The sequence below is a fragment of the Amia ocellicauda genome, chromosome 9 (assembly GCF_036373705.1).
Source record: "Amia ocellicauda isolate fAmiCal2 chromosome 9, fAmiCal2.hap1, whole genome shotgun sequence".
NCBI lineage: Eukaryota > Metazoa > Chordata > Actinopteri > Amiiformes > Amiidae > Amia > Amia ocellicauda.
The window spans coordinates 32788395-32801447 of NC_089858.1; the positions used below are offsets into that span (position 1 = coordinate 32788395).

A 13053-nucleotide genomic window follows, 5' to 3' on the forward strand; every position below is an offset into this window, starting at 1 on the left:
CCCGAGTCCAAGATCTTTTAAAGATTTTACGGATGACTGTTTTAAAAAGATTTTAAAAAACGAATCTTAATTGTTTTTAAAGATTTAGTTGTTTTTAATTCACATTGTTCAGGTTTTTTTTTTAAATAGTTTTGTTATATTTTGTTGTCAAATACATTGACCGTTTTGGGTTTAATTTAAAATGCATTGGACTTTTTTTGTTTGTTTTTTATTTTTTCCTTTTTAATTGTTTTTTTAATTTGTTCAATGCATTTTCAGTTATTTTCAATGTATTTGACTCTTTTGTTGGTGTGCAATTTTTTGCTTTTATCACGTTTTGTTTATTTGATTTGAGCACGTTTATTTTAAAGTTAATTGTTTTAGTTAAAATCACAAAGATTTTAAATTTTTTTAAGTGATTTTAATGATTGATATTTTAAATGATTTTAATCATAAGTATTAAAATTGGAATTGTTTTATTTTAAGAAATGTAAAATACTCAACCTAATAAACAGTATTTATTGCAGTGAGTAGCGCAAGTCTCAAAAACATGTGCGCCATCAAAATGTCAGCTGCCGCCAGCGGTGCCGCTCCGCGGATAAAGCTGTGAGTGAAGACTCTGCCCCAGAGGCGCGCATGTGCGCTGCAGCTGTGACGCCCTTCGGTCACATGACGGGAAATGCAGGAGGGGAGGTGCAGATCGGTCATTGCTTTTCCAGCTGGAAATACAGTGATTTTTACATACACACACGTTTTACCACACACTGATGTACATGATGTAGCCTGTTAGTTGTATGTTTTTTTTTTTTTTGTCAGTGAAAGAAACAATCTATTTCTGCTGCGTTTAGCCTTTTAATCAGCTTTTGATGTGCTACGATTTTGCAACGAAAGCTGTCAGTTTGACTGATTTGTTTTTCGAATGTATATTGTCATGCTAGCTATGCATCCGGAAGTATGTATGTCTAATTGAAAGTATTTTTAAATCGGTGTGTTTAGAATGTGCAGAATAGTCCATGTGATCGTAGGGAGTGTTGTGTAGATGCAGTGCTCTGCTGTGGCTTCTTGGCGTAGTTAAGGCAGATACAGGCCTCGTTTATTTCTTACTAATGCAGTTGGAACATAAGAAACATAAGAGTTTACAAACGAGAGGAGGCCATTCGAGCCATCGTGCTCGTTTGGTGATCCAAGGATCCTATCCAGTCTGATTTTAAATGTCCCCAAATGTTCAGCTTGCACCCCATCGCCGGGGAGTTTGTTCAGACTGTGACGCCCCTCCGTGTGAAGGAGTGTCTCCTGTTTTCCGTCTCGAAAGCCCTGAAGCCCGATTTCCATGTGTGTCCCCGCTGATCTGGAAAAGCTCCTCTGGTCTGATGTGGTCGGTGCCTTTCATGATTTCCAAGACTTGATTCAAGTCCCCACTGTTCTGCAGTGTGCTGAAACTGAACACGTGTACTGTAGCAAGTACATTCACTTCTCATTTTCACACTCATTTGGGCTCAGCTGTACCTTTTGATATTGATGTACCATTTCCGTCTGCTTTCATACCCGTGTACAGTAAATGGACGAAGGATGACTTGCTTACACGTAGCGATGCATCTTGAATTCAAACTGCAGTGCCCTGTGACTGGCGTGTATTATTTTCAGTAGTATTGTAGCGCTCGGAGGGTCTTCCAATAGATAAGCCCAAGTCATATTTCAGGGTGCAACAGTGCGCCCTTTCCATTGTTTATGTAATGCCGCGCTGCTCGTATTCGGGTTTTTCCTGGCTCAGAATGGGCCCTTGGGGGGTGACTACACACGACAGTAGGCATGATCGGTCCACGTACAGTAAAGGCAGTGAGTTACCTTATGACAGAAATCTATGCGTTTTCTTGTTATTTCTGACCGTTGGATAAACACAAATGTCTGTCATGCTTGAATAAATGAATCCCCATTAACAAAACTGGTTGAAACCAAAAAAGAATTGTATTACAACACTGGAAGGTGGGCAGGGGAGGGAGTTTGAGGGAGAGGGGTGTGGGGTTGGGAGAGGGGAGGCTGTCAGTTGCAGAGGTCACATCCTGCTTCAGAGCATTTCACTGTCCTCTTTGTATTAAATCAACTCAATGAAAAGGATCTGACAAGGCCACGGTAGTCTATCTCGTCAGCCTCCGGTCCGACAGTGGCCACCCTGCAGCACACGTCGAGGTGGTCATTCTTGAGCCGGTTCCTCAATGGCGTTTTCACCTGTTGAGAATTGAATGGAGAATGCAGTGATTGTGCCGTCGGCAAATAATATGAACAATCCTGGAACGTTCTGGGGTGGGGCATATACTGTATATTGCAGATTACACATCATGTTAACTTTATTTTTCCAGCTTGAGGGCAGAGAACAACCGCTCAACGTCTGCGGTCTGGACGGGGGCGGTGAGGGCAACGGCTGCTGCCAGGCTGAGGCGGGGATAAGTGACTGAGGCCTCCGAAGAAAAGTCACTGTCTTACCTGCATCAGACACAGGGCCGGGGGGGAAAGAACTCATTTGTGGCAAAGTTGAAGGGCCCATGAGCAGTGGGCTCCTTCCTGGCCTGCAGAGACAGGTCTGCCGACAGAGCTGGGAGGATCCGGCGGACAACATCTGTCGCCTCCTTGCTGCTCTCCCACCTTGTCTGATTGCCTCCCTGAAAAGCAAAGGTAACACTTTGCAATCAAAGTCGCTTGGTTATGTAATAAAGATATGTATCGCACATTATGGCAGTTAATCGAACCTGCAGTTTTAATTGTTGGAGATTGAACACTTTTTCCATCCTGCCTGTCATTACCAATATATATATATTTATATGCTTTTCTTTCCTCAGTCTTGCCCAGAGTGCAGAGGTGTGTAGCAATAAAGTCACAGTTGTCTTGACTGAACAGTGTGGGTTATTATTGTTAAGTCCTGATGGCTGTAGCTGATGTTTAAATAAATCAATGGAGATAAAATGACAAGACCGACTTAGCTAGAACACACAGAAATGTTGATGCCGCAGCGGAGGAGGGGCGGGACCAGTAGCACAGCGGCCGGCCGTCCTGTGTCTCTGCGCGCTTCAGCCTTCGCTTCATGCAGAGCAAGAGCCGCAGCGATTTTGTTCCCCAAAACAGCAGATCCCTCGTCCCACGTTCAAGTTGCCGAGTGGATGGTCGTGCTGGTGAGTTTTATGCCATGGAAATGCAGTGCAATAAATAAGACGTGATCTTTCACAATGTCCAAAAAGATGGAAGCACCTGGACTCGAACCAGGGACGTAATGATTTATAGTCACCTGCTCTGCCGCTGAGCTATACTCCCACCATGGATGAGTCTGGCTCGTATGGGGCTGATAAAGTTGTGTGAACGCGTGTGAACTGGTTTCACATGGCTATTGAAATGGGTGGTGACGTGATGCTTCTTGCTTTCCATGACGGCACATTCGGCCTCTATCGTCTTGTTCTCTGCACATCAGCCCCACAAGGGACGATCCAGGCATTGAGTGACGTCAGCGCTAAACCAGAACACTCCCAGCAGCCCCTGCGCCAGAGACAGCCCGTCTCCGTGTCCGGCCCGTGTCTGATGGCGGCTCTAAAGCTGCCGCTGCCGCTTCATGTCCCGGGAACAGCCCTGTGGCTTTTGTAGACGCCAGAGAGGCTGTGGCTTGTATACGACTGCTATGCTAGGAGCACAGGTGAGTGGAGTAGCCGCAGCACTCCCGGGGTGCGAGTGAGCGAGTGCTTGTACTTGCTTTTGTGGGGACAGTTTTATGGCTGCACACCAACAACGTGGGGACAGAAATCGAGGTCCCCACTTTCCCGCCTATTGCAGTGAGTAGCGCAAGTCTCAAAAACATGTGCGCCATCAAAATGTCAGCTGCCGCCAGCGGTGCCGCTCCGCGGATAAAGCTGTGAGTGAAGACTCTGCCCCAGAGGCGCGCATGTGCGCTGCAGCTGTGACGCCCTTCGGTCACATGACGGGAAATGCAGGAGGGGAGGTGCAGATCGGTCATTGCTTTTCCAGCTGGAAATACAGTGATTTTTACATACACACACGTTTTACCATACACTGATGTACATGATGTAGCCTGTTAGTTGTATGGTTTTTTTTTTTGTCAGTGAAAGAAACGATCTATTTCTGCTGCGTTTAGCCTTTTAATCAGCTTTTGATGTGCTACGATTTTGCAACGAAAGCTGTCAGTTTGACTGATTTGTTTTTCGAATGTATATTGTCATGCTAGCTATGCATCCGGAAGTATGTATGTCTAATTGAAAGTATTTTTAAATGGGTGTGTTTAGAATGTGCAGAATAGTCCATGTGATCGTAGGGAGTGTTGTGTAGATGCAGTGCTCTGCTGTGGCTTCTTGGCGTAGTTAAGGCAGATACAGGCCTCGTTTATTTCTTACTAATGCAGTTGGAACATAAGAAACATAAGAGTTTACAAACGAGAGGAGGCCATTCGAGCCATCGTGCTCGTTTGGTGATCCAAGGATCCTATCCAGTCTGATTTTAAATGTCCCCAAATGTTCAGCTTGCACCCCATCGCCGGGGAGTTTGTTCAGACTGTGACGCCCCTCCGTGTGAAGGAGTGTCTCCTGTTTTCCGTCTCGAAAGCCCTGAAGCCCGATTTCCATGTGTGTCCCCGCTGATCTGGAAAAGCTCCTCTGGTCTGATGTGGTCGGTGCCTTTCATGATTTCCAAGACTTGATTCAAGTCCCCACTGTTCTGCAGTGTGCTGAAACTGAACACGTGTACTGTAGCAAGTACATTCACTTCTCATTTTCACACTCATTTGGGCTCAGCTGTACCTTTTGATATTGATGTACCATTTCCGTCTGCTTTCATACCCGTGTACAGTAAATGGACGAAGGATGACTTGCTTACACGTAGCGATGCATCTTGAATTCAAACTGCAGTGCCCTGTGACTGGCGTGTATTATTTTCAGTAGTATTGTAGCGCTCGGAGGGTCTTCCAATAGATAAGCCCAAGTCATATTTCAGGGTGCAACAGTGCGCCCTTTCCATTGTTTATGTAATGCCGCGCTGCTCGTATTCGGGTTTTTCCTGGCTCAGAATGGGCCCTTGGGGGGTGACTACACACGACAGTAGGCATGATCGGTCCACGTACAGTAAAGGCAGTGAGTTACCTTATGACAGAAATCTATGCGTTTTCTTGTTATTTCTGACCGTTGGATAAACACAAATGTCTGTCATGCTTGAATAAATGAATCCCCATTAACAAAACTGGTTGAAACCAAAAAAGAATTGTATTACAACACTGGAAGGTGGGCAGGGGAGGGAGTTTGAGGGAGAGGGGTGTGGGGTTGGGAGAGGGGAGGCTGTCAGTTGCAGAGGTCACATCCTGCTTCAGAGCATTTCACTGTCCTCTTTGTATTAAATCAACTCAATGAAAGGGATCTGACAAGGCCACGGTAGTCTATCTCGTCAGCCTCCGGTCCGTCAGTGGCCACCCTGCAGCACACGTCGAGGTGGTCATTCTTGAGCCGGTTCCTCAATGGCGTTTTCACCTGTTGAGAATTGAATGGAGAATGCAGTGATTGTGCCGTCGGCATATAATATGAACAATCCTGGAACGTTCTGGGGTGGGGCATATACTGTATATTGCAGATTACACATCATGTTAACTTTATTTTTCCAGCTTGAGGGCAGAGAACAACCGCTCAACGTCTGCGGTCTGGACGGGGGCGGTGAGGGCAACGGCTGCTGCCAGGCTGAGGCGGGGATAAGTGACTGAGGCCTCCGGAGACACCAGCCAGAGGAGAACCTCCTCCGGTGATTTAGACTGCAAGCAAAGAAAAACGATGGAATAATGTCATTTGAGTATGAAGACTTATTTCCATGTTGAATGGTAGTTATGAAACGTACTGCAAATTGTCACTGACCCTTAGGTCTGGGCTCTTGACCCTGTCCGTGAGTACGTCCCACTCTTGGAGTAGGACAGACTCCTCCAGTCTGGGGCTCTGCTTAGCCAGAGCCCGCATCTCCTTCAGACCAAAGTTTGGAGCGGGGTTTGCCAGCAGTTTACTCACTGTGAAAACACCAACGTTTTGCAGGGCACTGGTGCCGGGGTAGCGGTTATCGATGTTTTCCACAAGCATAGAGAGGAATGGTTCCATCGCCTAGAATGAAAATAAATCATGTCAAATTCATGGATTATAAATATTATATATAGAGAGAGTATATACACTGTATAGTACTTGTAATACGAGTCCTCTATCCCTGCTAGATAGCACTTCTCAGTTTTATCATGCTTCTTGTGTTTTCGATTTTGTTTTCCTGCTTGCTCCCTTTCCCGTAGCCCTTGACTGTGACCCTACATCTTGACAGCACTTAGCTTTCACCGTCCAGGATGTAGGGCGTCACTTACTGTACTTGCTTGTTTCAATTATAAATTGGAATTTGTCAAATGTATTTTGAATTGCTATGTTTCGTTTAATTGAATTTGTAATGATTGATGCCTTTTACTTAACTGTATTTTTTTTGCACTTTGTTTTACACTTATGTTGTAAGTCGCCCTGGATAAGGGCATCTGCCAAAAAAAATAATAATAACAATAATAATAATAATAATAATAATAATAATAATAATAGTAATAATAATATATCTATACTGTATATATCTCATACCGTTTTCCGGAACCTCTCCCAGATGCCCTCTTTTAAGTGGGCAGGAATTTCTTCCTGGAGTGCCTTCAGCCCGGTGTCGGAGGTCAGCCAGGACTTCCACCTGTCCCTAACTTGGGTCTTCTCCTTAAATAGGACCAAGGATGCCTTCAGTGCTGTCACCTATAATACATAATTACAACACAATCATGTCACAGATGGCGGAGTCATCGTTCCATTGTTATAGACGTATACCGTTTTAGACTTTTATTGTCGACAACTACATACATACCTCCTGATCCACTTGAGAGAAGATAGGGGCTCTTGTTTGGAAGATCTGGAACTGCCTGTGCAGCTTCTCGTGCAGCACCTTAAAAGTCAGTTCATAGTAGAAAAGTACAGTAACGGTGTAGAAATAGAAAGTACAAATGCTATGAAGAAAAGTCACTGTCTTACCTGCATCAGACACAGGGCCGGGGGGGAAAGAACTCATTTGTGGCAAAGTTGAAGGGCCCATGAGCAGTGGGCTCCTTCCTGGCCTGCAGAGACAGGTCTGCCGACAGAGCTGGGAGGATCCGGCGGACAACATCTGTCGCCTCCTTGCTGCTCTCCCACCTTGTCTGATTGCCTCCCTGAAAAGCAAAGGTAACACTTTGCAATCAAAGTCGCTTGGTTATGTAATAAAGATATGTATCGCACATTATGGCAGTTAATCGAACCTGCAGTTTTAATTGTTGGAGATTGAACACTTTTTCCATCCTGCCTGTCATTACCAATATATATATATTTATATGCTTTTCTTTCCTCAGTCTTGCCCAGAGTGCAGAGGTGTGTAGCAATAAAGTCACAGTTGTCTTGACTGAACAGTGTGGGTTATTATTGTTAAGTCCTGATGGCTGTAGCTGATGTTTAAATAAATCAATGGAGATAAAATGACAAGACCGACTTAGCTAGAACACACAGAAATGTTGATGCCGCAGCGGAGGAGGGGCGGGACCAGTAGCACAGCGGCCGGCCGTCCTGTGTCTCTGCGCGCTTCAGCCTTCGCTTCATGCAGAGCAAGAGCCGCAGCGATTTTGTTCCCCAAAACAGCAGATCCCTCGTCCCACGTTCAAGTTGCCGAGTGGATGGTCGTGCTGGTGAGTTTTATGCCATGGAAATGCAGTGCAATAAATAAGACGTGATCTTTCACAATGTCCAAAAAGATGGAAGCACCTGGACTCGAACCAGGGACGTAATGATTTATAGTCACCTGCTCTGCCGCTGAGCTATACTCCCACCATGGATGAGAGTCCGGCTCGTATGGGGCTGATAAAGTTGTGTGAACGCGTGTGAACTGGTTTCACATGGCTATTGAAATGGGTGGTGACGTGATGCTTCTTGCTTTCCATGACGGCACATTCGGCCTCTATCGTCTTGTTCTCTGCACATCAGCCCCACAAGGGACGATCCAGGCATTGAGTGACGTCAGCGCTAAACCAGAACACTCCCAGCAGCCCCTGCGCCAGAGACAGCCCGTCTCCGTGTCCGGCCCGTGTCTGATGGCGGCTCTAAAGCTGCCGCTGCCGCTTCATGTCCCGGGAACAGCCCTGTGGCTTTTGTAGACGCCAGAGAGGCTGTGGCTTGTATAGGACTGCTATGCTAGGAGCACAGGTGAGTGGAGTAGCCGCAGCACTCCCGGGGTGCGAGTGAGCGAGTGCTTGTACTTGCTTTTGTGGGGACAGTTTTATGGCTGCACACCAACAACGTGGGGACAGAAATCGAGGTCCCCACTGTCCCGCCTATTGCAGTGAGTAGCGCAAGTCTCAAAAACATGTGCGCCATCAAAATGTCAGCTGCCGCCAGCGGTGCCGCTCCGCGGATAAAGCTGTGAGTGAAGACTCTGCCCCAGAGGCGCGCATGTGCGCTGCAGCTGTGACGCCCTTCGGTCACATGACGGGAAATGCAGGAGGGGAGGTGCAGATCGGTCATTGCTTTTCCAGCTGGAAATACAGTGATTTTTACATACACACACGTTTTACCACACACTGATGTACATGATGTAGCCTGTTAGTTGTATGTTTTTTTTTTTTGTCAGTGAAAGAAACGATCTATTTCTGCTGCGTTTAGCCTTTTAATCAGCTTTTGATGTGCTACGATTTTGCAACGAAAGCTGTCAGTTTGACTGATTTGTTTTTCGAATGTATATTGTCATGCTAGCTATGCATCCGGAAGTATGTATGTCTAATTGAAAGTATTTTTAAATGGGTGTGTTTAGAATGTGCAGAATAGTCCATGTGATCGTAGGGAGTGTTGTGTAGATGCAGTGCTCTGCTGTGGCTTCTTGGCGTAGTTAAGGCAGATACAGGCCTCGTTTATGTCTTACTAATGCAGTTGGAACATAAGAAACATAAGAGTTTACAAACGAGAGGAGGCCATTCGAGCCATCGTGCTCGTTTGGTGATCCAAGGATCCTATCCAGTCTGATTTTAAATGTCCCCAAATGTTCAGCTTGCACCCCATCGCCGGGGAGTTTGTTCAGACTGTGACGCCCCTCCGTGTGAAGGAGTGTCTCCTGTTTTCCGTCTCGAAAGCCCTGAAGCCCGATTTCCATGTGTGTCCCCGCTGATCTGGAAAAGCTCCTCTGGTCTGATGTGGTCGGTGCCTTTCATGATTTCCAAGACTTGATTCAAGTCCCCACTGTTCTGCAGTGTGCTGAAACTGAACACGTGTACTGTAGCAAGTACATTCACTTCTCATTTTCACACTCATTTGGGCTCAGCTGTACCTTTTGATATTGATGTACCATTTCCGTCTGCTTTCATACCCGTGTACAGTAAATGGACGAAGGATGACTTGCTTACACGTAGCGATGCATCTTGAATTCAAACTGCAGTGCCCTGTGACTGGCGTGTATCATTTTCAGTAGTATTGTAGCGCTCGGAGGGTCTTCCAATAGATAAGCCCAAGTCATATTTCAGGGTGCAACAGTGCGCCCTTTCCATTGTTTATGTAATGCCGCGCTGCTCGTATTCGGGTTTTTCCTGGCTCAGAATGGGCCCTTGGGGGGTGACTACACACGACAGTAGGCATGATCGGTCCACGTACAGTAAAGGCAGTGAGTTACCTTATGACAGAAATCTATGCGTTTTCTTGTTATTTCTGACCGTTGGATAAACACAAATGTCTGTCATGCTTGAATAAATGAATCCCCATTAACAAAACTGGTTGAAACCAAAAAAGAATTGTATTACAACACTGGAAGGTGGGCAGGGGAGGGAGTTTGAGGGAGAGGGGTGTGGGGTTGGGAGAGGGGAGGCTGTCAGTTGCAGAGGTCACATCCTGCTTCAGAGCATTTCACTGTCCTCTTTGTATTAAATCAACTCAATGAAAAGGATCTGACAAGGCCACGGTAGTCTATCTCGTCAGCCTCCGGTCCGTCAGTGGCCACCCTGCAGCACACGTCGAGGTGGTCATTCTTGAGCCGGTTCCTCAATGGCGTTTTCACCTGTTGAGAATTGAATGGAGAATGCAGTGATTGTGCCGTCGGCATATAATATGAACAATCCTGGAACGTTCTGGGGTGGGGCATATACTGTATATTGCAGATTACACATCATGTTAACTTTATTTTTCCAGCTTGAGGGCAGAGAACAACCGCTCAACGTCTGCGGTCTGGACGGGGGCGGTGAGGGCAACGGCTGCTGCCAGGCTGAGGCGGGGATAAGTGACTGAGGCCTCCGGAGACACCAGCCAGAGGAGAACCTCCTCCGGTGATTTAGACTGCAAGCAAAGAAAAACGATGGAATAATGTCATTTGAGTATGAAGACTTATTTCCATGTTGAATGGTAGTTATGAAACGTACTGCAAATTGTCACTGACCCTTAGGTCTGGGCTCTTGACCCTGTCCGTGAGTACGTCCCACTCTTGGAGTAGGACAGACTCCTCCAGTCTGGGGCTCTGCTTAGCCAGAGCCCGCATCTCCTTCAGACCAAAGTTTGGAGCGGGGTTTGCCAGCAGTTTACTCACTGTGAAAACACCAACGTTTTGCAGGGCACTGGTGCCGGGGTAGCGGTTATCGATGTTTTCCACAAGCATAGAGAGGAATGGTTCCATCGCCTAGAATGAAAATAAATCATGTCAAATTCATGGATTATAAATATTATATATAGAGAGAGTATATACACTGTATAGTACTTGTAATACGAGTCCTCTATCCCTGCTAGATAGCACTTCTCAGTTTTATCATGCTTCTTGTGTTTTCGATTTTGTTTTCCTGCTTGCTCCCTTTCCCGTAGCCCTTGACTGTGACCCTACATCTTGACAGCACTTAGCTTTTACCGTCCAGGATGTAGGGCGTCACTTACTGTACTTGCTTGTTTCAATTATAAATTGGAATTTGTCAAATGTATTTTGAATTGCTATGTTTCGTTTAATTGAATTTGTAATGATTGATGCCTTTTACTTAACTGTATTTTTTTTGCACTTTGTTTTACACTTATGTTGTAAGTCGCCCTGGATAAGGGCATCTGCCAAAAAAAATAATAATAACAATAATAATAATAATAATAATAATAATAATAATAATAGTAATAATAATATATCTATACTGTATATATCTCATACCGTTTTCCGGAACCTCTCCCAGATGCCCTCTTTTAAGTGGGCAGGAATTTCTTCCTGGAGTGCCTTCAGCCCGGTGTCGGAGGTCAGCCAGGACTTCCACCTGTCCCTAACTTGGGTCTTCTCCTTAAATAGGACCAAGGATGCCTTCAGTGCTGTCACCTATAATACATAATTACAACACAATCATGTCACAGATGGCGGAGTCATCCTTCCATTGTTATAGACGTATACCGTTTTAGACTTTTATTGTCGACAACTACATACATACCTCCTGATCCACTTGAGAGAAGATAGGGGCTCTTGTTTGGAAGATCTGGAACTGCCTGTGCAGCTTCTCGTGCAGCACCTTAAAAGTCAGTTCATAGTAGAAAAGTACAGTAACGGTGTAGAAATAGAAAGTACAAATGCTATGAAGAAAAGTCACTGTCTTACCTGCATCAGACACAGGGCCGGGGGGGAAAGAACTCATTTGTGGCAAAGTTGAAGGGCCCATGAGCAGTGGGCTCCTTCCTGGCCTGCAGAGACAGGTCTGCCGACAGAGCTGGGAGGATCCGGCGGACAACATCTGTCGCCTCCTTGCTGCTCTCCCACCTTGTCTGATTGCCTCCCTGAAAAGCAAAGGTAACACTTTGCAATCAAAGTCGCTTGGTTATGTAATAAAGATATGTATCGCACATTATGGCAGTTAATCGAACCTGCAGTTTTAATTGTTGGAGATTGAACACTTTTTCCATCCTGCCTGTCATTACCAATATATATATATTTATATGCTTTTCTTTCCTCAGTCTTGCCCAGAGTGCAGAGGTGTGTAGCAATAAAGTCACAGTTGTCTTGACTGAACAGTGTGGGTTATTATTGTTAAGTCCTGATGGCTGTAGCTGATGTTTAAATAAATCAATGGAGATAAAATGACAAGACCGACTTAGCTAGAACACACAGAAATGTTGATGCCGCAGCGGAGGAGGGGCGGGACCAGTAGCACAGCGGCCGGCCGTCCTGTGTCTCTGCGCGCTTCAGCCTTCGCTTCATGCAGAGCAAGAGCCGCAGCGATTTTGTTCCCCAAAACAGCAGATCCCTCGTCCCACGTTCAAGTTGCCGAGTGGATGGTCGTGCTGGTGAGTTTTATGCCATGGAAATGCAGTGCAATAAATAAGACGTGATCTTTCACAATGTCCAAAAAGATGGAAGCACCTGGACTCGAACCAGGGACGTAATGATTTATAGTCACCTGCTCTGCCGCTGAGCTATACTCCCACCATGGATGAGAGTCCGGCTCGTATGGGGCTGATAAAGTTGTGTGAACGCGTGTGAACTGGTTTCACATGGCTATTGAAATGGGTGGTGACGTGATGCTTCTTGCTTTCCATGACGGCACATTCGGCCTCTATCGTCTTGTTCTCTGCACATCAGCCCCACAAGGGACGATCCAGGCATTGAGTGACGTCAGCGCTAAACCAGAACACTCCCAGCAGCCCCTGCGCCAGAGACAGCCCGTCTCCGTGTCCGGCCCGTGTCTGATGGCGGCTCTAAAGCTGCCGCTGCCGCTTCATGTCCCGGGAACAGCCCTGTGGCTTTTGTAGACGCCAGAGAGGCTGTGGCTTGTATAGGACTGCTATGCTAGGAGCACCGGTGAGTGGAGTAGCCGCAGCACTCCCGGGGTGCGAGTGAGCGAGTGCTTGTACTTGCTTTTGTGGGGACAGTTTTATGGCTGCACACCAACAACGTGGGGACAGAAATCGAGGTCCCCACTTTCCCGCCTATTGCAGTGAGTAGCGCAAGTCTCAAAAACATGTGCGCCATCAAAATGTCAGCTGCCGCCAGCGGTGCCGCTCCGCGGATAAAGCTGTGAGTGAAGACTCTGCC

General features: G+C 46.3%; 3 non-coding genes across 3 annotated transcripts; all 3 read right to left on the reverse strand.

The window, feature by feature from the left end:
- Window positions 1-3210: 3210 nt before the first annotated feature.
- trnay-aua (transfer RNA tyrosine (anticodon AUA)) lies at window positions 3211-3282 on the reverse strand. Its single transcript has one exon. It is a non-coding gene; the product is annotated as a tRNA-Tyr (tRNA).
- Window positions 3283-7790: 4508 nt separating this feature from the next.
- Window positions 7791-7862, reverse strand: trnay-aua (transfer RNA tyrosine (anticodon AUA)). The gene has a single exon. It is a non-coding gene; the product is annotated as a tRNA-Tyr (tRNA).
- Window positions 7863-12372: 4510 nt separating this feature from the next.
- On the reverse strand, window positions 12373-12444 carry trnay-aua (transfer RNA tyrosine (anticodon AUA)). Its single transcript has one exon. It is a non-coding gene; the product is annotated as a tRNA-Tyr (tRNA).
- Between the last annotated feature and the right edge of the window lie 609 nt (window positions 12445-13053).